Raw genomic sequence first — 18,014 nt, 5'->3', positions numbered from 1 at the left:
TGTCCATATGTAGTGTGAAGCATATTGATGGATCTTTTTGTTTAACCATTTTCACAATTATGTAATTGAAAAGACCCTTATTATTCAATTACCTTTATATACATATAAAATAAATTCCTCAAGAGAACTTACATTTGGAGACATTTTTAGTTATGATATTGAATTCATAAATCATCTAATCTCCTCTGTAACCCTTTCTACAGCTGCTTAGAAATTAGAAATTTACTGTCACTAGTAGAGGTAGAAAGATAAATACAGATGATACACACACACACACAGCAGAGAAACATGACAAACATGACAAAACATAGCACATAAAGCAAGAAAAGAGAATCTCCAGGAGCTGATTCCAAAAGAGTCAAATCAATGAGCTACCTGGCAAAGAACTTAAAATAACTGATGAGGATATAGGGATATATTAAAGAAGAGAATATTATGAATAATTGAATACCAACAAGTTGGATGATCTAGAAGAAATGGCTAGTGCTCTAGAAATGTAGTAAGACTGAAACAGGAAGAAACAGAAAATGTGAACAAGTCAACAATGGGTAAGATTTAAGCACTGTTTAAGAAGTAAATAGTATTTTTAAATCTCATAGCAAAGAAAAGATCAATTGGTTGGAAACGTCTACCTAACATTTAAATAAAAATTAACACTAATTCTCCTGAAATCTGAAGAAGATGGAACATGTCCACCTCTATGAGAACAGCATTGCCCTGATACCAAAGCCATATAGAGACACTAAAGGGAGACTATACTAATATTCCTGATGAACACTGATAAAAATTGCAGCAACCTACAAATGCACTGAGTTCAACAGCACAATAAAAAGATTATATGTCATGACTAAGTGGATTTATGTCTGGGATAGTTGAATGGTTTAACATAGGAAAATCAGCCAATGTAATACACCATATTAATAAAATGAGGGACAAAAACCACATGAATTTTTTAACTGATGGAGAAAAAACCATTTGAAAAATTCCATACGTGTTCATAACAGAAACACTCAACAAACTAGGAACAGAAGGAAATTACCTCTACAGAATAAAGATCACTTATGAAAAGGCCACAGCTGACAGCACAAGAAAACACAGAAGAACTGTCCAAAAAAGGATCTCCTAACCCAGATAACCATGATGGTGTGATCTCTCACCTAGAGCCAGACATCCTGGAGTGTGAAGTAAAGAGGGCCTTAGGAAGTATTACTTCGAACAAAGCTAGTAGAGGTGATGGGATTCCAGCTGAGCTATTTCATTTCCTAAAAGATGATGCTGTGAAAGTGCTACACTCAATATGGCAGCAAATTTGGAAAACTCAGCCGTGGCCACAGGACTGGAAAATATCTGTTTTCATTCCAATCCCAAAGAAAGGTAATGTCAAAGAATGTCCAAATCACACAATTGCACTCATTTCACATGCTAGCAAGGTTACTCTCAAAATCCTCCAAGTTAGGGTGTGACAGTATGCGAACTGAGAATTTTCAGGTATACAAGCTGGATTTAGAAAAGGCAGAGGAACCAGAGACCAAATTGCCGACATCCATTAGATCATAGAAAAGGCAAGAGAATTCCAGGAAAACATCTACTTCTGCTTCATTGACTAAGCTAATACCTTTGACTGTGTGGATCACAAGAAACTGTGGAAAATTCTTCAAGAGATGGGAATACCAGACCACTTTACCTGCCTCCTATGAAATCTGTATGCAGGTCAAGAAACAGCAGTTAAAACTGGACATGGAACAATGGACTGGTTGTAAATTGGGAAAGAATTATGTCAAGGCTATATATTGTCACTCTGCTTATTTAACGTATATGCAAAGTGTATCATGTGAAATGCCAAGTTGGATGAATCTTAAGCTGGAATCAAGATTGCCAGGAGAAATGTCAATAACCTCAGATATGCAGATGATATCACCCCAATGACAGAAAGTGAAGAAGAACTAAAGAGCCTCTTGATGAAGGTGAAAGAGGAGAGTGAAAAAGCTGGCTTAAAACTCGACATTCAAAGGACTAATTTTATGGTATCCGGTCCCATCACTTCATGGCAAATAGATGGGAAAACAATGGAAACAGTGACGGATTTTATTTTCTTGGGCTCCCAAATCACTGCAGATAGTGACTGCAGCCATGAAATTAAAAGATGCTTGCTCCTTCAAAGAAAAGCTATGACCAGCCTAGACAGTGTATTAAGAAACAGAGACATCACTTTGCCAACAGAGGTCCATGTAGTCAAAGCTATGGTTTGTCCTGTAGTCATGTACAGATGTGAGAGTTGGACCATAAAGAAGGCTGAGCACTGAATTGATTCTTTTGAACTGTGGTGCTGGAGAAGATTTTTGAGAGTCCCTTGATTTGCAAGGAGGTCAAGCCATTCAAACCTAAAAGAAATCAACCCTGAATATTCATTGCAAGGACTGATGCTGAAGCTCCAATGCTTTGGCCACCTGATGCAAGGAGCTGACTCATTGGAAAAGACCCTGAGGCTTGGAAAGATTGAACAGAGGAGAAGGGGCCAACAGAGGATGAGATGGTTTGGTGGCTTCATCAACTCAATGATGCCCCCAAACCACTGAGCAAGCTCCGGTAGTTCGTGAAGGACAGGGAAGTTCTGTGTGCTGTAGTCCATTGGTTGGCAAAACGTCAGACACGACTAAGTGACTGAGCAACCAACACCAGCACAATCAATGGTATAAAACTGAGAGCTTTTCCTCTGGGGTCTAGAACAAGACAAGGATGCTTGCTCTCACCGCTTCTCTTCAACCTAGTATTGGCAAAACTAGACAAGAAAAGCAAATCAAGACATTTAAGTTAAAAAAAGAATAAAGAAGTTATTCTATCTCTGTTCGGAGAGAACATAATTTCATATGGAGAAACACATCAGGATTCCACACACAAAAAGAATTATTGGACTAATAAAAGTATTTGGCTAGGTTTCAGAATAAAAAGTCAATACACAGAAAGCAATTGCATTTTTATACACTAATTAATGATCTGGAAAGTAAGTTAAATTTGTTCATTAGCAATAGCATCAAAAAGAATAAAATACTTAGGAAAAAATTAAGGAGGTTACAGACTTCTATACTGAGAACTACAAAATATTGCTGGAAAACATTAAGGAAGAAATAAATAAATGAAGACGCATCCCATGTTCATGGATTGAAAGACTTAAGATTAATAGTCTTAGTTTGTGCATAATGGATCTGCCATATGACCCAGAAATCCTACTCCTGGCTATGGATTCATAAAAATGAAAACACTACTATGAAAAGATACATACCCCCAATTTTTTATAGCAGCTTTAATGACAATCGCCAGGATGTGGAAGCAACCTGTGTCCATCAACAGATGAATGGATTAAGAAGATGCATTTGAAGGCATCGATTCTTTGGGGCTCTGCTTTCTTTACTGTCTAGCTTTCACAACTGTATGTGACCACTGGGAAGTTCATAGCCTCGACTATCGAGAATTTGTTATCAGAGTTATGTCTCTGGTTTTCAACACACTGTTTAGGTTTGTCATTGCTTTCCTGCCAAGAAGCAACTGTCTTCTGATTTCATGGCGGCAGTCACCATCTGCAGTGATTTGGGAGCCCAAGAAGAGGAAATTTGTCACTCCTTCCACCTTTTCCCCTCCCAGGGAAGCCCACAATGTCTTTTTACTCAGACATAAAAAGACAAGCTCTTGCCATTTGCAACAACATGGATGGCCTTGGAAGGTGTTGTGCTAAGTGAAATAAGTCAGAGAAAGAAAGATAAATACTGTGTGAGATCACTTACAAGTGTAATCTAAAAGGTAGAGTAAACTAGTGGAAATAACAAAGAAGAAATGGACTCATAGAGGACAAACTAGCGGTTCCCAATAAGAAGAGGGAAGGCAGGAGTGGCAAGATAAGGGTAGTGGATTAAGAGGTACCCATTGCTATGAACAAAAGAAAAATAAGCAACAAAGATATGTTTTACAATACAGAGAATATAGCCACAAATTTAAAACTAGAAATAGAGAATGACCTTTAAAAATGTGAATCATTATGTTGTATACGTGAAACATATTTTATATCAGCTATACCTCAATTAAAAAAAGAAGATGTACATACTATCCAAACTGATCTATAAATTCAGTACAATCCCTATCAATATCCCAGTGGCATTTTTAAGAAATATAAAAGAATCATTCTTAAAAAGAGTAAAAGTGACACAGAATCTTTAGGGAACCTCAAATAAACAAAGCAATTCATAAATGAAGAAGAAAGTTGGAGGACTGAACTTCGATTTGAAAACATCTTAGAAATTAACACTAAACAAAACAGCATAGTACTAGCCTAGAAATAGACAAGTAGATCAATGAAATAGAATAAAGAATCCAGAAATACACCTGCATGTAATGGCCATGAGATGTTTAATATCAGTGCCAGGGAAATTCAACGGGCCAAAAACCATCTTTTCCAAAAAAGATATTGGGGAAACTAGATGTCTTCATGCCAAATTATGAAGTTAACCCTTATCCTACACTATACACAAAAATTAACTCAAAATGGATCAAAGGTCTGTAAGAACATAATACCTAAAGCTACAAAATTCCTACAAGAAAAGATATACGAAAAGCTTCATGACTTGACAATAATTTCTTTTCTATGATATCAGAAACACAGACAACAAAAGCAAAAATAGACAAATGGGGCAGCATTAAACTTAAAAACTTCTGTGCATTAAAGAACACAATCAACAGAGTGAAAAGACAGCCTACTCAACAGGAGAAAGTATTTGGAAAATACATGATAAGGGGTTGATATGTAACCCCATATGTTATGAACTTCTATGACTCATCAACAGAAAAAGTCAAAGAGCCTGACTAAAAAATGAGCAAAGGATTTGAATGAATATTTCTCCAAAGATGATATCCAAATGACCAACAAGCATATGGAAAGATGATCATCATCACTAACCATCTGAAAAATGCAAGTCAAAACCACAATGTGATATCACCTCACATGGTAGGATAATTATAAAAAATTAAAGACAATAACAAGTGTTGGCAAGATGTAGAGAAACTGGAACCTTTGGGCCTGTTGGCTTAATTGCAAAATGATGCATTCACTATAGTAAAGAACATACTTTCTCAAAATTTAAAAATAGAACTATTATATTTTTGAATAATCCAACGTTTAGGAATATATTCAAAAGATTTGAAAGCAGAGTAGCAAAGAAAAGTTTGCATACCCATGTTTATAACAACACTTTGTACAATAGCCAAGAGCTGAAGCAATCTCAATGTCTGTCAAAGATAAATGGTTATAGAAAATGTGGTATATACATATAACAGAATATTATTCATTCTTAAAGGGGAAGGAGATTCTGTCACACTCAGCAATAGGAATGAATCTAGAGGATATTATGTTATGTGAAATAAGCCAGTTATCAAAAGACAGTATATTATTCCACTTATAAGAGGTATCCAAAGCACAAAATTCACAGAAGCAGAAAATAGACTACTGGCTGGGAAGTGGGGAGGGAGTTGCTTAATAGTTACAGAGTTTCAGATTTGCCAGATGAAAAAATTCTGGACCTCAGTCTCACAATATGAATATAGCTAACATACTTAAATGTATGCTTAAAAAGTATTAAGAAGGTAAATTTTATATGATGTGGTTTTACAACAGAAAAAAATACAAGCAAAGTTATATAGCTGATGGAAAGCTAGTGTTCAGTAATGATAAATAACAGAAGGAACGATATGTTATTTGAAAACAGTAAAAATGTAAGAGGATTGTTTTCAATGGAATCTCTTTCCTCTCCCACACCAGAGAATAGGAAATGGTCAATTGTTGGAGGAATACAGTGGGACACTGGATATGGAAGATGTAGTAAACATCTCTAAGATTAGAGAGTATAGCAGAGTCACCTCATTATGTTCTAGATTGACACATGAAACGGTGCACATTTCACTCGCTCATCCAGGTATGGAATCATAAACAAAATGATTCCTGCTAAATTTAAGCAATTCAGTTCAGTTCAGTTCAGTCGCTCAGTCGTGTCCAACATTTTGTGGCCCCATGAATTGCAGCATGCCAGGCCTCCCTGTCCATCACCAACTCCCAGAGTTCACTCAGACTCACATCCATCGAGTCGGTGATGCCATTCACCATCTCATTCTCTGTCATCCCCTTCTTCTCCTGCCCTCAATTTTCCCAGCATCAGGGTCTTTTCAAATGAGTCAGCTCTTCACATCAGGTAGTCAAAGTATTGGAGTTTCAGCTTCAAAATCAGTGCCAACAATGAGCACCCAGGACTGATCTCCTTTAGAATGGACTGGTTGGATCTCCTTGCAGTCCAAGGGACTCTCAAGAGTTTTCTCCAACACCACAGTTCAAAAGCATCACTTCTTCGGTGCTCAGCTTTCTTTATAGTACAACTCTCACATCCATACGTGACCACTGGAAAACCCATACCCTTGACTAGATGGACCTTTGTTGACAAAGTAATCTCTGCTTTTTATTATGCTGTCTAGGTTGGTCATAACGTTCCTTCCAAGGAGTAAGTGTCTTTTAATTTCATGGCTGCAATGACCATCTGCAGTGATTTTGGAGTCCCCCCGAATAAAGTCAGCTACTGTTTCCACTGTTTCCCCATCTATTTGCCATGAAGTGATGGGACCGGATGCCATGATCTTCGTTTACTGAATGTTGAGCTTTAAGTCAACTTTTTCACTCTCCTCTTTCACTTTCATCAAGAGGCTCTTTAGTTCGTCTTCACTTTCTGTCATAAAGGTGGTGTCATCAATCTTGATTCCGGCTTGTGCTTCCTCCAGCCCAGTGTTTCTTGTGATGTACTCTGCATATAAGTTAAATAAGCAAGGTGACAATATACAGCCTTGACATACTTGCAACCAGTCTGTTGTTCCATGTCCAGTTCTCACTGTTGCTTCCTGACTTGCATACAGGTTTGTCAAGAGGCAGGTCAGGTGGTCTGGTATTCCCGTCTCTTTCACTCATGAGCATACAGCTGTACTGCTTAAGTATCACTTTTTAGTTTAAGTCTCAGGACTTCATTGTAAAATCAAATATATTTTATGCCTTCTTCCTCTGCATTCCTATGGTATTATCAAACTATGTCTGTTTTTCTACTGAAAGGAAATTTTTCTCTGGAATCATGACTGTTTTCTAATGCCAGAGAATAAGCTGAACAAGAGGACAAGCTTGAATTCGAATTGGGTCTATGCCTTATGCTCTAACCTTATGTCCAGTTGCGTGTGCCTCCTAATGTGAGCTCTGTACCTTTATTAAAGAATGTTGCCTGAAGAACAGCCCTTCACGAGGACTGCCTCCCGGTTTTGGTCTTTAAAGCCACAGCAGTTTTCATAGGTATAGAGATTATAAGATACAAAACAGAAAGTAACACTAGTCTTGTTTGAGGTTTAGAGGACCATTATGATCAGACCCATGTGGACAGCGAGTGCAACAACAAAGAACTGTCACACGGTCTCTGGGTTCTGACCAGCACCAAGAAGTCTGCAGTAAACAGCCACACCACTCCACTTTTTGTATAAAAGAAATCTCATATCCAACTAGGGCAAAATCCTTCTCGCGGACATTAGTCCTCCATCTTCTCAAACAGCTCATTTTCCAAAGTCACTATTCCTTGCTCCAACACTTCATCTCTTGATTTACTGATCTGTTGTATAGGGAAGAGTACAAGCTTAGACTCAGTAGCATGATTACATGGATATACACTAAAGGAATAAATGAATATTGGATGAGGTCTCGTCTTCATATTCTAGGCTCTCCAGGGGGCACTAATGGCAAGAACCAGCCTGTCAATGCAGCTTAGACATAAGAGATGTGGGTTCGAACCCTGGGTCAGCAAGAACCCCTGAAGGGAGGCATAGCAAGCCACTCCAGTATTCTTGTCTGGAGAATTTCATGAACAGAGGAGCCTGGAAAGCTATAGTCCATAGGATTACAAAGAGTGGGACACAACTGAAGCAACTCATTACATACACATGCTTCTTATTTGCACTGGGGAGGAGATCACATTACAAAAATTAAAGTCTTCTGAACACCAACTGAACGTCCTGATTGACACAATACCAATACAAACTCTTCTATGTTGTCAACGCGCTCTAGCTTGTTTCAGAATGAATTATATCAATATTCAAAACATATTCAACATGACAATGAGAAAAAAATACTGGAGATTTGTGTGTGTGTGTTTAAGGTTCAAAAATTTCCACTGCAAGAGAATTAGGCCAGTTATCTTTATGCACAGGAAATACTTGCTATAAATATCTTCCTAGATACTTTAAAATATTTATCAGTTCAGTTCAATTCAGTCGCTCAATTGTGTCCGACTCTTTGCCATCCCATGAATCGCAGCACGCCAGGCCTCCTTGTCCATCACCAACTCCTGGAGTTCACTCGGACTCATGTCTATCGAGTCAGTGATGCCATCTAGCCATCTCATCTTCTGTCGTCCCTTTCTCCTCCTGCCCCCAAAGCCTCCCAGCATCAGAGTCTTTTCTGATGAGTCAACACTTCGCATGAGGTGGCCAAAGTACTAGAGTTTCAGCTTTAGCATCATTCCTTCCAAAGAAATCTCAGGGCTGATCTCCTTCAGAATGGATTGGTTGGATCTCCTTGCAGTCCAAGGGACTCTCAAGAGTCTTCTCCAACACCACAGTTCAAAAGCATCAATTCTTCTGTGCACAGCCTTCTTCCCAGTCCAACTCTCACATCCATACATGACCACTGGAAAAACCATAGCCTTGACTAGACAGACCATAGTAGGCAAAGTAATGTCTCTGCTTTTGAATATGCTATCTAGGTTGATGATAACGTTCCTTCCAAGGAGTAAATGTCTTTTAATTTCTTGGCTGCAGTCACCATCTGCAGTGATTTTGGAGTCCCCCAAAATAAAGTCAGCTACTGTTTCCACTGTTTCCCCATCTGTTTGCCATGAAGTGATGGGACCGGACACCATGATCTTCGTTTTCTGAATGTTGAGCTTTAAGCCAACTTTTTCACTCTCCTCTTTCACTTTCATCAAGAGGCTTTTAGTTCCTCTTCACTTTCTGCCATAAGGGTGGTGTCATCTGCATATCTGAGGTTATTGATATTTCTCCCAGCAATCTTGTTTCCAGCTTGTGTTTCTTCCAGTGCAGCATTTCTAATTATGTACTCTGCATAGAAGTTAAATAAGCAGGGTGACCATATACAGCCTTGACATACTCCTTTTCCTATTTGGAACCAGTCTGTTGTTCCATGTCCAGTTCTCACTGTTGCTTCCTGACCTGCATATAGATATCGCAAGAGGGAGGTCAGGTGGTCTGGTATTCCCATCTCTCTCAGAATTTTCTAGTTTATTGTGATCCACACAGTCAAAGGCTTTGGCATAATCAATAAAGTGGAAATCGATGTTTTTCTGGAACTCTCTCGTTTTTCCATGATCCAGCGGATGTTGGCAATTTGATCTCTGGTTCCTCTGCATTTTTAAAACCAGCTTGTACATCAGGAAGTTCATGGTTCATGTAATGCTGAAGCCTGGCTTGGAGAATTTTGAGCATTACTTTACTAGCATGTGAGATGAGTGTAATTGTGCGGTAGTCTGAGCATTCTTTGCATTGTCTTTCTTTGGGATTGGAATGAAAACTGACCTTTTCCAGTCATGTGGCCACTGCTGAGCTTTCCAAATGTGCTGGCATATTGAGTGCAGCACTTTCACGGCATCATCTTTCAGGATTTGAAATAGCTCCACTTGAATTCCATCACCTCCACTAGCTTTGCTCATAGTGATGCTTTCTAAGGCTCACTTGACTTCACATTCCAGGATGTCTGGCTCTAGATGAATGATCACACCATCGTGATTATCTGGGTTGTGAACATCTTTTTTGGACAGTTCTTCTGTGTATTCTTGCCACCTCTTCTTAATATCTTCTGCTTCTGTTAGGTCCATACAATTTCTGTCCTTCATTGAGCCCATCTTTGCATGAAATGTTCCCTTGGTAGCTCTAATTTTCTTGAGGAGATCTCTAGTCTTTTCCATAGTTATGGTCAATAAGTGTGTCAGGAAACAGAGTCCTAATTTAACATTTGTCTAAAGTTCAATCACAAAAATGTGTATCAATATTCCTAAATATAACTTTTATAAGCTAAAATTGCATTTATTTTGATGATAACGCTCTAATGGCAGAAAGTTAAGAGGAACGAAAGAGCCACTTAATGAGGGTGAAAGAGGAGAGTGGAAAAAGTTGGCTTAAAATGCAACATTCAAAAAACGAATATCATGGCATCCAGTGCCATCTCTGCATGGTAAGGAGAAGGGGAAACAAGTGGAAACAGTGACAGATTTTCTTTTCTTCGACTCCAAAATCACTCAAGACAGTGACTTCAGCCATGAAATTAAAAGACGCTTACACCTTGGAAGGGAAGCTATAACAAACTGAGACAGCATGTTAAAAATCTGAGACATCACTTTGCTGGCAAAGGTCCAGGTCATCAAAGCTATGCTTTTTCAGGTAGTCATGGAAGATGTGAAAGATGGATCGTTGAGAAGGTTGAGCACAGAAGCATTGATGCTTTTGAGCTGTGGTGTTGGAGAAGAATCTTGAGAGTCCCTGGGACTGCAGAGAGATCAAACCAGGCAATCGTAAAGGAGGGCAACCCTGAATATTCACTGGAAGGACTGATGCTGAAGCTGAAGCCTCAATACTTTGGCCACCATATGCAAAGAGCTGTGTCTTTGGAAAAGACCCTGATGCTGGGAAAGATTGAGAGTGGGAAGAGAAGTGGGTAACAGAGGGTGTGATGGTTAGATGGCATTCCTCAGTCTGAGCAAACTCTGGGAGATGTTGAAAGACAAGGAAACCGGACATGTTTGCAACGAGTCGGACACAGCAACAACTAGGGAAAATATAAAGAGTTTCCATTTGTTTTTGAAAATTTTGACCTTGAATGCTAGACTCAACCAAGTTATCAAGCTGTCAATAGACTTAATAAAGTATGCTATATAACATCTTTCCAGAAAAAAAAAATCATCATTTGATGCACTTGCTTCTTCTTGGTAACACTTCTTCACTGGCCCAGCAGGACACCGGCCTCTATGGTTTTCCTTCTCCTCAGTGGTATCTTATTCGCAGTCTTTTTTGTTGATCCCTTCAATTCTCCCCAATTTTGCAGTACTGGGGGTACCACCTGGGCTAAGTCCAATGCCCCTTGTCCATCAACATTCTCTCTCTTTCTGATCTCATTTAGTTCCTTAGTTTTATATGCTATTGAAGTGAAGTGAAGTGAAAGTCACCCAGTCGTTTCTGACTCTTTGCAACCCCAGGGACTGTAGCCAGGCAGGCTCCTCTGTCCATGGAATTCTCCAGGCTAGAATACTGGAGTGGGTAGTCGTTCCCTTCTTCTGGGAATCTTCTTAAGCCAGGATTCAACACAGGTCTCCTGCATTGCAGGCAGATTCTTGACCATCTGAGCCACCAGGGAAGCCCAGAATACTGAAGTGGTAGTTTATCTCTTCTCCAGTGGATTTTCGTGACCCAAGAATTGAATTGGGATTTCCTGTATTGCAGGAGGATTCTTTACCAATTGAGCTATGTTAACCCCCATAAACTCACCTGTAGCCCAGAGCTTTCTCCCTAACTGCAAACTCATGCATTGAGTTCCATCCTAGGAATCTGGAGTTGGGTATCTAATGGATATCTTGATTTCATTCATCCAAAATGGAGGTGCTAATGTATCTCCAAAACTGCGTTATCCAAAGCCTTTCCACATTTCACTTGATATGTCTCTCTTTGTCCTGCTCCATAACATCTGGAGTCACTCTCAGCTGTCCATTATCTCTCATATCCCACACCAGTCTGTCAGCAAATGCTGTTAATTTTGTCTTCAAAATACATCCTTAACCCAAGTACCTCTGTTGATCCCCAAAGCTATCACACAGCTTGGAACCTCAATCATCTCCTCCTTATTTGATTATTATTGCACCCTAAACTTCATCTTGATTTTTTTTTTTTTTTTTGGTTTGGTCCATGCCACGTAGCATGTGGGGTCTTAGTTCCCCAGCAGGGTTGGAACCCCTGTCTCTGCGGTGGGACGACAGAATATTGACTCTGGACCCCAGGGCAGTTCCTAGAGAAGGGAAACCCTACAAGTAAACTTTCCCCCCTTAAACCCAGCTTTGCCCTCCACAGTCTTTTTTCAACACAGAAACCAAACTGATCCTCTAAATCTAAAATACAAGCCTGATCAAGTTCTTACTGTGTTCTTCAGCCCCACATGGATTTTCCATTCTCTTCAGAAGAACGCCCAAATCCTTACATTGACCTACAGTTATTATATGGTCTCACTTTGTCACCTTGCTGTGTCGTTTACTCAGCTCCAGTGGTTATGAGCTTCCCCCTGTTTCTGGAACATACCAGCCATATTTTCATTATCACTGGCTCATCCTTCTCCCTAAAACTCTCTTTCATAGGGGGATATTGTCTAACTCTCTTATCTTTTTGATATTCTGTTGACTATATCTCTCACCAACTCCTAGTCCTTGCTTACTACGTCTGATCTTCACCATTTTACTGAGTACAGAATTCCACACCTCCATCCTCCACTTCTTTCACCTTTTCTTACCTTTTTTTTCTCTCCTTCGTACTTATGTGGAGAAGGAAATGGCAACCCACTCCAGTACTGCCTCGAAAATTCCACGGATGGAGGATCCTTGTATGCTACAGTCCCTGGTGTCACAAAGAGTCAGACACAACTGAGCGACTTCACTTTCACTTTCATACTTATTACCTTTTACATGTTTACTTATTGTTATTGTTTATTGTTACTCTCTTTGAGAATGTAAACTCTATGAAACCTGGGATCTTCATGTATTCTCTTCACTGATGTATCCCAAGAGACAAAAAGATTGCTGTAAATTGTACATCAATAGCTATTCAATGACTAATTGCTTCTGAGCTTCAATGGAACACAAGTGTAGAGTAAGAATATCTGAAGAAATGTTGTTCTAAAATATATGTGGAAGATATGGGGACAAAATTATGGTGGGAAGCTTTGCTCTAGCACACGTTACACTTGTGAGGTTCACTTGATTAAAGATTTACTAGGATCAGTTCAGGTCAGTCACTCAGTCGTGTCCGACTCTGCCACCCCATGAATCGCAGCACGCCGGTCCTCCCTGTCCATCACCATCTCCCAGAGTTCACTCAAACTCACATCCGTCAAGTCAGTGATGCCATCCAGCCATCTCATCCTCTTTTGTCCTCTTCTCCTCCTGCCTCCAATCCTTCCCAGCATCCGAGTCTTTTCCAATGAGTCAACTCTTTGCATGGGTGGGCCAAGTCCTGGAGTTTCAGCTTCAGCCTCATTCTTTCCAAAGAACACCCAGGGCTGATCTCCTTTAGAATGGACTGGTTGGATCTCCTTGCAGTCCAAGGGACTCTCAAGAGTCTTCTCCAACACCACAGTTTGAAAGCATCAATTCTTCGGCGCTCAGCTTTCTTCATAGTCCAACTCTCACATCCATACATGACCACTGGTAAAACCATAGCCTTGACTCGACGGACCTAGGATATAACAGACTAAACAAATATTTGGACAAATTTATGAGCTTTGTGAATTGTGCACCTCATAGAGCACATAATTTCTTTCAAAAAATAGAGTTAACTATTTTGTAGTATTTTAGAAATTACTAAAACAGTTTAAATAAAACACTCAGTAGTTGGAAAAAGAAAAATCATTCCTTAAATATTTCTTGAACTGAGAAGAATTTCAAATGACAAGTATGGAGTACGTCAAGGCTGTATATTGTCACCCTGCTTATTTAACTTATATGCAGAGTACATCACGAGAAACGTTGGACTGGAAGAAACACAAGCTGGAATCAAGATTGACGGGAGAAATATCAATAACCTCAGATATTCAGATGACACCACCCTTATGGCAGAAAGTGAAGAGGAACTGAAAAGCCTCTTGATGAAAGAGAAAGAGGAGAGTGAAAAAGTTGGCTTAAAGCTCAACATTCAGAAAACAAAGATCATGGCGTCCGGTCCCATCACTTCATGGGAAATAGATGGGGAAACAGTGGAAACAGTGTCAGACTTTATTTTGTTGGGCTCCAAAATCACTGTAGATGGTGACTGCAGCCATGAAATTAAAAGACGCTTACTGCTTGGAAGAAAAATTATGACCAACCTAGATAGCATATTGAAAAGCAGAGACATTACTTTGCCGACTAAAGTCCGTCTAGGCTATGGTTTTTCCAGTAGTCACGTATGGATATGAGAGTTGGACTGTGAAGAAGGCCGAGCACCGAAGAATTGATGCTTTTGAACTGTAGTTTTGGAGAAGAGTCTTGAGAGTACCTGGGACTGCAAGGATATCCAACCAGTCCATTCTGAAGGAGATCAACCCTGGGATTTCTTTGGAAGGAATGATGCTAAAGCTGAAGCTCCAGTACTTTGGCCACCTCATGCGAAGTGTTGACTCACTGGAAGAGACTTTGATGCTGGGAGGGATTGGAGGCAGAAGGAGAAGGGGACGACAGAGGATGAGATGGCTGGATGGCATCACTGACTCGATGGACGTGAGTCTGACTGAACTCCGGGAGTTGGTGATGGATAGGGAGGCCTGGCGTGCTGCGATTCATGGGATGGCAAAGAGTCGGACATGGCTGATCGACTGAACTGAACTGAACAGGGTACTTACATAAAAAATGATAGTGTCTGCCTAATCTAAATGAGTGCCTTTTGACCTACGTCTTACCCAGAACAAACATCAGTGTCTCAAATGCTTTTATTATTTATGAGCAAATTAGATTTCAAAGAGATCTACACACTTATTTAGGATCACACAGTTCAGTTGGCTGGATTAGGACTTGAACCTACTTATTTTCTCGTTTTGTTGAGCAAAAGTCAGTAAAGAGACAAGGTTTGTTGAAAGGGAATTTTGCTTTATTTCAGAGGCCAGCTACCAGGGAGCGGGGTGGGGGTGGGGGTGTGGGTAGGGAGACTCCTGTTTAAAGGTTGACTCCTTGTTCCTGACAATCAGTTGACAAGGGCTTTTATAGATGGAGGGAAGGTACTACATGCAGGAACAGTGCAGTCAGTTCTGATGGTCATCATGAAATCCGTCATTGCAGTCTGACCAGTGTCACCTTGATTGTTTCAAAGACCATTCATCTTCAGTTCCAGGGTTGGATTGTTTCCATTTCCTTGAGGCCATTTTTCAGAACTGTGCCAGCTTATGTCTTCACTACAGTCTGCTCCTCATGTAGTTCACTTCTCCACTTGGGGTTTCAGGATATGTAACACAGCTCACAGCATATGGCTCAGAATAACATCTATAGCCTTGGAGGAAGAGCTAAGGGTCCTGGGAGAGGAGGACAATAGGGCCCTGATCCATTTCAGTCTCGCTTATAAGCTTAGAGGCTGACTTCCAACAGCAAGCCTCCCAGGAACTTCTCAGTGGAGGTTGAAGCAACACTGATTTTCATGATCTAGCAAGAGATGTTATGTGGGTATACAGAGTGAAGTAAGCCAGAAAGAAAAATACCAATACAGTATACTAACACATATATATGGAATTTAGAAAGATGGTAATAATGACCCTGTATGTGAGACAGCAAAAGAGACACAGATGTGTAGAGCAGACTTTTGGACTGAGGGAGAGGGAGAGGGTGGGATGATTGGGAGAATGGCATTGAAACCTGTATACTATCATGTAAGAAATGAATCACCAGTCTATGTTCGATGCAGGATTCAAGATGCTTGGGGCTGGTGCATGGGGATGATCCAGAGAGATGATATGGAGTGGGAGGTTGGAGGGGGGTTCATGTTTGGGAACTCATGTACACCTGTGGTGGATTCATGTCAATGTATGGCAAAACCAATACAGTATTGTAAAGTAAAATAAAGTAAAAATACAAATTAAAAAAGGAAAACACATTCGAGGGCAGTGGGCACAGACCTCTATTCTCAATGGCAAATGTCAAAGAAACTGGAGGTTTCATTTATAAATTGATGCTAACATTTAAAGAAACAATCAAATCACGATCCATAATGCAATAATGCATTTTTATTTTAATGCAATTTTATTGACAATAATATTGACCTAGCCTCCTTAATAAATGAATTCCAAGGTAAAACGAGCAAGGGTAGAGGGACAATTCTTTAATAAAACACACCAAAGTGATGTTGGAGACAGGCAAAGAATATCCCAATTAAAAAAAAAAGAGAAGACAATCAGTGGATTCACTTGTGTTAAGCACCATGTCACTAAACCAAGTTTTAATTACAGCTTATTCCTAGGTTTCATTTAAACAGCGACAGGAACCAAATGCAAAGTGTAAACTTTGATTAGCTCCTGCATTGAGGAAGAAAGGGGTTCTAAAAAAACATTTTGGAAGGACTAGGATGTAAAATATATATTAGAAAATATATTAAAATATTTTCATTTACTTGTAGAGTGAAGTTGCTCAGTCGTGTCCGACTCTTTGCGGCCCTGTGGATTGTAGCCCACCAGGCTCCTCTGTCCGTGGGATTCTCCAGGCAACAATACTGGAGTGGGCTGCCATCTCCTTCCCCAGGGGATCTTCCCGCCCCAGGGATTGAACCCAGGTCTCCTACATTGTAGGCAGACGCTTTAACCTCTGAGCCACCAGGGAATTGTATGTATATATGCAAGTTACTAATCACCACATTCAGAAAAAAAGGTAATAGGAAGCAAGTGAGAAGAGGTAAAGGCTGTACGGGAAAACTGTAATAACTGTTAGATCTAGGTGAGGAAAACGTTGGTATTGAACAAACTGTTCTTGAACCTTTTTGTGCACGTGAACCTGCTTCTACGGTTGCAACTACACACTATAATCACAAGGTGGCGATAGGCTCACGTATGAATTCTTACAGAAACACTCCTGTGAAAGGAGAGTCCAGAAAGCAATATTTCTCAACATAACATCCTTAATGCTGGCTCTACGAGGAGAAATGAGAAAATCCCAGAAGGCCAAAATCATTGAGGAAATTCACGCCTTATTTGAGTAGTTAACATTGAAATAAGTGCGGGAAAGTGGAAGAAATCCTGAAGTAGGAAGAAGGGATACTTGCTTCCGAGAAAACCTAGTCTCTAGTCGTGGCTTCATTAACGTCTCATTCTGTGGCCTTACTCAAGTCGGAAATGAGTAGCTGTCACGTGAAACAAGAGAAATATATCTGAAGAAAAACTTGGAGAGTGACTTCAGTTAGAATTGGAATTGCCTTTAAAAATGATGCTTATTAGAGGACTTTGCTTAGAAATTTTTAGCCACGTAGCAGTTACCTAATTCTTAAAGTATAACATTGACAATTTCTCATGAAGCACAGAGAGTAAATCCAAAGCACACTGTGATTATGCAGCCTTCTAAGTTTATTTTGAAAGGATGCTTACAGATTGTTTGATAGAGAGTGCAGTTGGATCCTGGGTGGTTGTATTTGGGTTCTAACCCTGTTAGTGGCTCACCTCCTGTGCTCACATCCTCAGTTGTGTCAGACTGTTTGCAGCTTCATGGAATGTAGTCTCCAGGCACCTCCGTCCATGGAAATTTTGCAGGCAAGAATATTGGGGTGGGTGGCCATTTCCTCCTCCAGGGTGTCTTCCTGACTCAGGGATCGAACCCTCATCTCTTGCGTCTTCTGCGTTGGCAGGTGGATTCTTTAGCATCACCACCGGGAGAGACTCAGATCACCTCCTAAAGGCTGACGCATCATTCTATGCTGCTTATTATTTGAAGAATGATCCTTTCAGAAAACTGCTCTTGTAACTCAGTCATCCTCCTGAGGTTTCAAATAATCAGTCACCACATATACGAGCAACACAGACTTTGAACTAACCCCAGTCCAGTAACCATCTTACTCCCGTTGCACGAGAGACCTCAAGCAAGAATCATCTAGGAGAGCTCATTCAGTAAACAAATTCCATCTGATAATTATGTGTTTGTTGTTCAGGAAATACTTACTGAACAACTACTATGTGCCAAAACCATGCA

This window comes from Budorcas taxicolor, chromosome 5, assembly GCF_023091745.1.
Source record: "Budorcas taxicolor isolate Tak-1 chromosome 5, Takin1.1, whole genome shotgun sequence".
In the NCBI taxonomy this organism is placed as follows: Eukaryota; Metazoa; Chordata; class Mammalia; order Artiodactyla; family Bovidae; genus Budorcas; species Budorcas taxicolor.
The sequence above is the reverse complement of the archived record's forward strand: the minus strand, read 5'-3'. Positions refer to the sequence as shown.